The sequence below is a fragment of the Poromitra crassiceps genome, assembly GCF_964638095.1.
Source record: "Poromitra crassiceps genome assembly, chromosome: 2".
Lineage (NCBI taxonomy): Eukaryota > Metazoa > Chordata > Actinopteri > Beryciformes > Melamphaidae > Poromitra > Poromitra crassiceps.
The window spans coordinates 8,306,309-8,315,927 of NC_139624.1; positions in this window are offsets into that span (position 1 = coordinate 8,306,309).

Sequence of the window (9,619 nt, forward strand, 5' to 3'; positions counted from 1 at the left end):
CAATGGGTCCCATTTTTATAGTCTTTGGTATGATTCGGGCGGGGATCGAACTCACAACCTCCCAGTCTCAGGGCGGACACTCAGACCACAAGACCACTGAGCTGGTGGGGCATTTAGCAGCAGTGTGCTAGGCTTCTTACATAAAACACATTGCGGGGACAGTAATCAGTTTGACTCATTTGTAAAAGACATTGAAATCAGGATTACTTTGTGTGTGTGTGTGTGTGTGTGTGTGTGTGCGCGCGTGTGTGTGTGTGTGTGTGTGTGTGTGTGTGTGTGTGTGCGTGCGCGCTATGATATTTTGCAAGCTGTGTGGTGAGTAAGGCTACATTAGAAAGCGAGAGTTCAGCAGGGGCTTTGGTATGATGAGAAGATGTACGGTGGAGGCTGGTCACTCAGACCGCCGGGTGATGCTTCCTTTGGTGCTGTAGGGGGCGCTGTAGAGGACACCGCCATCTGAAAAACAACATGTGAGCTTGAAATTCCCTCTGAATTGAACTTGATTGAAAACCGACTCACATGACTTCGCAAATAATAAAACAAACCTCATGGTTGGCCTGTGAAGTAGGCGGAGCCTGTGAAGTGAGCCAAGGCTGCAAGGTAGGTGGAGCCTGCATGGTCACTATGCTGCCTTCAGGTAACTGATTGCTCATGATGAATACTTGCTATAAGACAAACAACAGAAGTGTCTGTTAACTGTTGACCGAGACTTCAAATGTATAAATGTTACAAATTGCTAGTGAAAACTTTCTTATCATGGCATTGTGCCAGGAATACGTGAGGCATAGCCTACTGCGCCATAACACATCAGAAACATCCATATCCTCTGAAAATACACAAGAAACACAATAAATACTGTTGTTTCAAAGTTGTTTCAAATTAAACAATTTATTTGAATGGCTTTACAGAACTTGTGCATGTCTGTGGGTTATATAGGCAGAGGCGATTTGTGCTGCGTGAATGTTGCAAATATTGATCTCTCTCTCTCTCTCTCTCTCTCTCTTGCTCTCTCTCTCTCCACCGACAGCTAACAGGTGGTGGCCAGCAGTTTCTCACCAGTTCTTACTTAGACTACTTTGATTAACAAAATATAATAGCCTGGGGCTAGGCTACATATCAACCGAAATTAAACAATTTATTTGAATGGCTTCACATCAGAACATGTGCATGTCTGTGGGTTATATAGGCAGAGGCGATTTGTGCTGGGTGAATGCTGCAAATATTGATCTCTCTCTCTCTCTCTCTCTCTCTCTCTCTCTGAAAAATGTAATATTATGGATAGCATGTTGCTGCTCCTGCTGCTGAATGTGTGCATATATCTGAGCCTATAGACTCGAGCTTTCCCTCATGCAGTCTGTCAATGAAGTCTCACAACCTCGAGATATTGCGGTTTGCACTCGCCGACTTTACGCATACGAGTGCGGAACATAGGACCCGGGGAACATAGGACCCTTTTTCGGGAGCGGGGAACATAGGACCCGGGGAACATAGAACCCTTTTTAGCAGGAGCGGGGAACATAGAACCCGGGGAACATAGGCATGACCCCCATAGGACGTTTGTAAAAGAACATTTACCATTAAACTGTTAGGAACACTGAGTGGAGGGGGGCGTTAAGATGCAGGTGCACTCACCTGGGGGACAGAGTTGCAGCAGGTACATATAGCTTTGCAGGCAAACACTGCAACGCTGATGGAAACGATGAACTCCAGGATAGAGAGAAAAGCCAAGACCCCTTGAAGTGGCACCAACTGTGAAGAACATGGAGGAAAATGCCGTTGGAGGGAATCGTTAAAGAAGTTGATGTCCAATTTACTTCTGCATTCTGTTAAAACACAGCCTGTTCGGAACTGCCTACTAAGGAGTCGTGTTGACAGGAAGCGTTTTCTTCAGGTCAGAGTGCTTCGGAAATCATGTCCCTAGCGCTTCCAACGCGCACAGACACAACGCTTATTTGTTGCTGTTGAAAAAAGTGACATCGATGAGCAGCGCTCCTCTGTAAAAGTGACATTGATGAGCAGTGCTCCTCTGTTTGATGAGTGGGCGGCTGTAGCTCAGGGTGGACGGCTGTAGCTCAGGAGGTAGAGCGGGTCGTCCACTAATCGCTTTGGATAAAAGAGGTCGGTGGTTCGATTCCCAGCTCCTCCAGTCTGCATGTCGAAGTGTCCTTGGGCAAGACACTGAACCCCAAATTGCTCCCGTTGGTGTGCCAGCACCCTGTGTGGTAACCTGCCGCCATCGGTGTGTGAATGGATGAATGTACCTACTGACTGTAAAGCGCTTTGGATAAAAGCGCTATATAAATGCAGGCCATTTACCATGAGCAGTGCTCCTCTGTAAAAGTGACATTGATGAGCAGCGCTCCTCTGTAAAAGTGACATTGATGAGCAGCGCTCCTCTGTAAAAGTGACATTGATGAGCAGCGCTCCTCTGTAAAAGTGACATTGATGAGCAGCGCTCCTCTGTAAAAGTGACATCGATGAGCAGCGCTCCTCTGTAAAAGTGACATTGATGAGCAGCGCTCCTCTGTAAAAGTGACATCGATGAGCAGCGCTCCTCTGTAAAAGTGACATTGATGAGCAGCGCTCCTCTGTAAAAGTGACATCGATGAGCAGCGCTCCTCTGTAAAAGTGACATTGATGAGCAGCGCTCCTCTGTAAAAGTGACATCGATGAGCAGCGCTCCTCTGTAAAAGTGACATTGATGAGCAGCACTCAGCAATGACCTGGCCTCAACCTATGCCTATAGCGCATCCTTAACATGGAGAATGAATTGCAGAAAGGCGCTGGCAGCTCAATTAAACGCTTCCTATCGACGGGGTCCACCCGCTATGCCGACCACCCGCTATGCCGACCACCCGCAATGCCGACCTTAGGCGTGGGGGTGGGAGAGGTTAGGTTTTGGGTTAGGGTCTGGGGGAGGTTAGGTTTAGGCATGGCATGGGGGGAGGTTAGGTTTGGTGTGGGGGCTGGGAGAGGTTAGGTTTTGGGTTAGGGTCTGGGGGAGGTTAGGTTTAGGCATGGGGGGAGGTTAGGTTTGGCATGGGGGCTGGGAGAGGTTAGCTCCACCGACACGCTGCACGCCGCCTCGCTCAGCTGGTTCTGCTTGTGGGCTATCGGCATTGCGACCTGTCGGCACTGCGGCCTGTCGGCACATAGACGCGGCACCCCTATCGACACGGCCTCTAACAGCATCATTATGTAAACGAGTTCCAACTGCACAATACATGAGACATGATTATAGATGTATACTACATTACAGATGTACAGGGGCGTATGCAGAAATTGAGTTATAGGTGGGCCTGGATCAAATTGGGTGGGCCTGGATAGGAAGGGGCGCAGATGCCCGGCCGAAGGCCGGGCCCACTCAAAAATTTGACGTGTTATTTTACTAAAAATAATGCATTTGACCATCATTTCAAGTAGAATGATACCACCCAAGCAAGAATATTTCAAGTGTTTCAAGTGCTTTACTGAAATATTTGGACCATATAATGATAATACAATTATCTCAACCTTAAAAGGTTACATATAGGTGCCAAATGTTGCATACATGTGTCATGCTGTGATTTGGAATATTTGTTTAATTGTTTTTTTGCAATACTTTGTTGTTTGGAGTGTTTATTCACATGTTTTATTTAAGTTGTGGTGGTGTTTTCTATTATATTGAGTTGCAGTGTTTTCCTAAGTTGCATGTAGTGCTTTTTGTTTTTTCTGTTATTTGAGTTAACAAGACACAGCTGACACAGCTTGGCAGTAATGCATGGAGGAGACACTGACATTGATGGCCAGCTCGACTGGCCAATGAACAGTCTCTATGCGGGGTCAATGGACCAATGGTGCTGCGGGGGAGGGGTTCAGGTGTGTGTGAAATGTTTGTCAGGTGGCATGGAGGGGAGAAGCAGGAGAGGCCACAGACAGACTGAGCAGCAGACACAGTTGGCAGCCACTGAAGCAAGGCAGAAGGATCTACTCCCAGCCGATGGTGAACCAGGCGAGCGGGCATCAGTGTATCAAGGCGCAGTAACGTGGATGGGCAGAAGCTGGAGCTTCTGCCACACTGGGTAAGCCAGACCCACGTTTCTCCTGAGACGATACACTGTTGAGCTGACCACCATTGCCCAGGCTCAGAGCTACATACTGTTGCTATTGGGCAGACTTCTGGTTCCACTCTTTGTTACCCCCCAGGAGACCAGAGGGGAGTCTACTGGAGAGCAAGCAGGGGACGAGGGCTGGAGAGGACGGACACTTCCAGACTGCCACCTGACCGCTGGACTGCCGAGCTGCTTTGTTTTACCTGGGACTTTTAATTGACTTTTTAGTGGACATTTTAGGCAACATTTTTAAGATATATTTTGTTACTGTCCTTTTACCTCGTGCACAGTTTTTAGCATAGTAATAAATATATCTTTTACTTTACTCCTTGTCTGTGTTGGCTTGAGTTGCTGCTGCTCACCTCTCGTATTTTAACTGGTTTTCATGGTTGGAGGCTTTTAACAATTTTGCTATTAATTTTAAGCCCCAACCACCTGCATCACATTTGGCGTAAGTCGGCAGGATACGAGAATCGTGAGCACAGCACTCAGTAGCACACAAAAGGTTTAAAGATGATGATGCCAATTTATCCAGGTGCACCCTGGGTGCCGAAATTTCAAGGCCCAGGGAGTGATTTAAAATATGGGGAGTGGAAGGAACAAATGGAAGGCATTTTAAATGCACAGGATTTATCAGAGCCACACAAAGTTGGGATTTTAATGGGGGCATTGAGTGGACTGGCCAAACGACAAATCCATGTTTTAGACAATGAGGACCGAGATAGAGCTGCTAAGATTTTTGCTGCACTAGACGCACTTTATGTTGAGAAGGTCCCTGTGTCTGTGTTGAGAGCACAATTTTTTGGGTGTGTACAAAGACCAGATGAGCCGGTGCAGTCATATGTGTTACGGTTGAAAGAACTACATTGCAGGCTGCGGCGCCACAACCCAGACGAGGCCCCCACTGATGGACACCTTAGAGAACAGTTTCTGTTGGGCCTCGGGGAGGGCCCCCTGCTCCAAGCCCTGAAGCGGTTTGTTCGTCAGACTCCTGACGCCACTTTCACTCAACTACAACAAGAGGCCTTGCTACTGGATGAGGACCAACAGGGACAAAAATGGCCTGAGGTAACTTGTTCTGCGGTGGGGGGTTCTAACTATTCCAGATCTCGTTCACAGACTGACTGGAAGCAAGAGCTTAAGAAGGAGATCATGGAGGAAATGAGAGACCAACTATCTGGTTGGACACAAGACTTAATTAAGGAGCTCAAGTCATGGGCCCCAGTGCCCCCCCAGATCACTCATCCCCCCTCGCACCCAGAGGCCTATACACAGCCACAGTTCAGACCTAGGCGGGCCAGACCTACCAATTCTAATGAGTGGGATGAGAATGGTAAGCCCATTTGTAGGCAATGTAAACAGTCTGGCCACATCGCAAGATTTTGCAAGAACCTTTCAGAACCTAGGCCAGCTTTAAACTAGGCTGCCCTGCTACCGAGGTCCAGGCAGTGGGGTCGACAGACATGGAATGTTCACAAAGGGCCGCTACAGCTTTTATTGGCCAATGTCCAACTGTGGAACTGTGTATAGGTGGCGTTAAACTCCAGGGCCTATTAGACACAGGCTCCCAAGTTACCTTAATGCACCAAAGTTTATTCACTCAACATTTTGGCCAACATACTGCGGACATGGGTAATGACCCCTCATTTTTGAAATTGAAAGCTGCTAATGGACTTAAAATTCCATACATTGGCTACGCTGTTCTAGATTTCCAAATAGAAGGGTTAACGATACCTGGTCGGGGAATAGTTATTGTAAAGGATGGACTTTCATCTAACCCTTTGCTAGTTGGAATGAATGTTATTCAAGCTTGCTGGGATGCCGTCTTCCAAGGGCCGGAGGGCCCAGTGTCCTTTTCCTGCCAGAATACAAAGTCTCAGCGGGTCTGGAGAAATGCATTTGCCGTGTGCCAGAAGATGGCCGCCACTCCTGGGGATGGATTCCTTGGTTATGTCCGACCAGTCGGGCGCCAGGGGGTCCAAGTGCCAGCCAGAAGCGAAGTGGTGGTGTGGGGACGTGCCCCGGCAGGCCTAAAAGACTACTACGCTCTAGTAGAAGGCCACCAGGAGCCAGGCACTGTGAGCATCGCAAAGACACTGGCTGTGGTAAGGAACGGCAGAATCCCTGTACGCATTCGTAATATGAATCCATTCAGTGTGTTCTTGGATCGCTATCAGAAGTTGGGCAGGCTTTTCCATGTGCAGGAGGCAGATGTCCTGGGATCCAAGGACGTGAGTTTGACCCCTGAGGCTGATGGCGTGGTCGAGGTGGGCCTGGTGGAGGCCTGCGCTGTTGACTGTGAGCAGGACTGCCCTTTTGACCTGGCCGACCTAACAGAAAGACCAGACCTAGCCAAAGAGGAGCAGGGGCAACTGACTGCGCTACTCAAGAAATGGGAGAAGGTGTTTGCCACTCATGAAGAAGACTTTGGCCGAACAGGTACTGTGAAACATAAAATACACACTGGTGATGCTAACCCTGTAAGAGAACGCTTCCGACCATTGCCACCTATGATGTACAAGGAGGTGAGGGCACTTCTGTCAGACATGCTTGAGAAAGGGGTAATACGTGAAAGCTCCAGCCCATGGGCAGCACCTATTGTGCTGGTAAAAAAAAAAGATGGGAGTTGGAGATTTTGTGTAGATTACAGGAAATTGAACGCTGTAACCCACAAGGATGCTTTCCCCCTTCCTAGGATCGAGGAGACATTGACCTCCCTTACCCAAGCAGAGTGGTTCACTACCTTGGACCTGGCAAGCGGCTATTGGCAGGTGGAGATGGACCCGCAAGACCAGGAAAAAACTGCCTTTACCACACCTTTAGGTTTGTTTGAATTTCAGCGGATGCCCTTTGGTCTTTGCAATGCCCCTGCTACATTCCAACGCTTAATGCAGCAGTGCCTGAGTGGTCAAATTGCAGAGTCTCTCCTTGTATATTTGGATGACATCATAGTGTATTCCCCAGATTTTGCAACACACCTGCAGCATTTGGATGAAGTCTTTGCCAGACTGTGGAAACATGGACTGAAATTGAGACCTGACAAGTGTCACTTACTGCAACATCAGGTGAAATTTTTAGGCCATGTAGTTGACAAACGGGGAGTTCTGCCGGATCCAGCCAAGATTTCTGCAGTGGTGGACTGGCCTACCCCCTCAACTGTCAGACAGGTGAAAGGTTTCCTTGGGTTGGCTGGATATTATAGGCGCTTTGTCCCAAACTTTTCCAAAATTGCACGGCCTCTAAATACACTGTTGGTTGGCATCCCGCATGATAAACAGGTTCGTAGAATTGAGTGGACAGAAGAGTGCCAAAACTCCTTTGATCATCTAAAGACTGTATTAACCCAAGCCCCAGTACTGGCATATGCAGACTTTACTTCACCCTTTATTGTTTATACTGATGCTAGCAACCATGGATTAGGGGCAGTGTTGGCACAACAACAAGATGGCCGGGAACGGGTCATAGCATATGCCAGTCGTGCCCTACATCCTAATGAACAGAACGATGCCAATTATAGCTCATTCAAGTTAGAACTTTTGGCATTGAAGTGGGCCATAACTGAAAAGTTCCGAGACTATCTGACCGGGGCCAAGTTCCTTGTTTACACAGATAACAACCCTGTTGCGCATCTTCAGACCGCCAAGTTGGGCGCTGTCGAGCAGAGGTGGGTCGCACAGCTGGCCTCCTTTGATTTCGACGTAAAGTATCGCTCAGGTAAAGAGAACACCAATGCAGATTCACTGTCCAGGTTCCCCATAACTGCTATGTCCATCACAGGAGTTCGAGGCCCACAAGCTGCCGTCACTACCATGGGGGTAGCTGCATCAGTGGAACACGACGGAGATGCTGTGGGGGGCTTGGAAGAAGACTGGGGAATGCTACAAAATGATGATGTGGATGTACAGCCTGTGAAGAGGTATGTGGAGAGGGGGTATTGGCCAGGAAGATTGGAGAGGAAAGCCCTGTCTGACAGGGCCCAGCGGTTGCTACATCACCGCAAGAGACTTTGCCTTCATAATGGTGTGTTGTGCCGCAAAACTGTTGATCCTAACAGTCAGGAGCTGCGCTTCCAGATCATCTGCCCAATGCTCAGATGTAAGACTGTATGGGAAAAGTATCACAAGGCAGCTGCACATGCTGGACTGGAGAGAACGCTGTCCACCATAAGACGCTGTTTCTTCTGGCCAAATATGGAGGAGGAGGTAAGGGGGTTTAACTCTGGTTGTGTGTGCTGTAGCCTGCAGAAAGATAGAACAGAGCCTAGGGCCCCTCTACACCCCATCGCCGTATCTTACCCCTTAGAAGTTGTTGCCCTTGACTTCCTCTCTCTGAGCAGACCTAGTGATGCCTACCAGAACATTTTGGTAATGACAGATATGTTTACGAGGTATGCCTGGGCTGTACCCACACGAGATCAGACGGCAAAAACCACTGTTAAAGCCATTTGGACAAGCATTATCCAGACTTTTGGCTGCCCCTCACGATTTCACTCAGACCAAGGCCCAAACTTTGAGTCAGATTTAATGAAGCAACTGTGTGATGTATACAATGTGTCTAAGAGCAGAACCACCCCCTATCATCCTGCAGGTAATGGTAGAGTTGAGAGGCTGAATCAAACTCTTCTAAACATGTTACGGACTCTTGAGGCCGATAGGCAGAGTAGGTGGCCAGAGTACCTCCCAGAGCTGCTGCAAGCCTATAATAACACCACCCACAGTGCTACAGGTTTTGCCCCAGCATATCTTATGTTTGGTCGTCACCTTAGGCTCCCAGTAGATGTTAGCCTAGGAGTACCTTCCCCTCAGTGTGGCCGAGATGTAGCTGGGTGGGTCAGTGAGCACCACAAACGGCTTACTTTTGCATATGAAGTAGCTCGCAGGAAGATGGAGACTGCGGCTAGTCAAGAGAAAGAGCATTACGACCAGAGGGCTCAAGCCTCTTTGTTGCTGCCGGGAGAGAGAGTATGGGTGCGAGATAGAAATCGAAAAGGCCATGGTAAATTGCACAGTTGGTGGGACCCAGAACCACAGGTAGTATTGGGAACAGTTGGGGACACAGGGTTGGTTTATAGGGTCAGGCCAGAGCGAGGAGGGAAAGAAAGGACCCTACACAGGAATGCCCTTAAACCTTGTGTTGCCCCCACAGATGAGGTCCCCAAAGAAAGTCCCACTCAGGAGATGGAGCCTGAGGTCCTGCCCACCGTCTTGTATTTTCCCCCTGGGTTTAATGCACCGGCTGATCCAGCCGAGGCACAGGGTTTACCCCGGCGATCCACCCGCACCAATTTAGGTCAGCCCCCAAACCGTTACAGACAGTAGCGGACCGTTGCAGAGACTGCTAACGTTAAAGTGTGGGGGAGTGTCATGCTGTGATTTGGAATATTTGTTTAATTGTTTTTTTGCAATACTTTGTTGTTTGGAGTGTTTATTCACATGTTTTATTTAAGTTGTGGTGGTGTTTTCTATTATATTGAGTTGCAGTGTTTTCCTAAGTTGCATGTAGTGCTTTTTGTTTTTTCTGTTATTTGA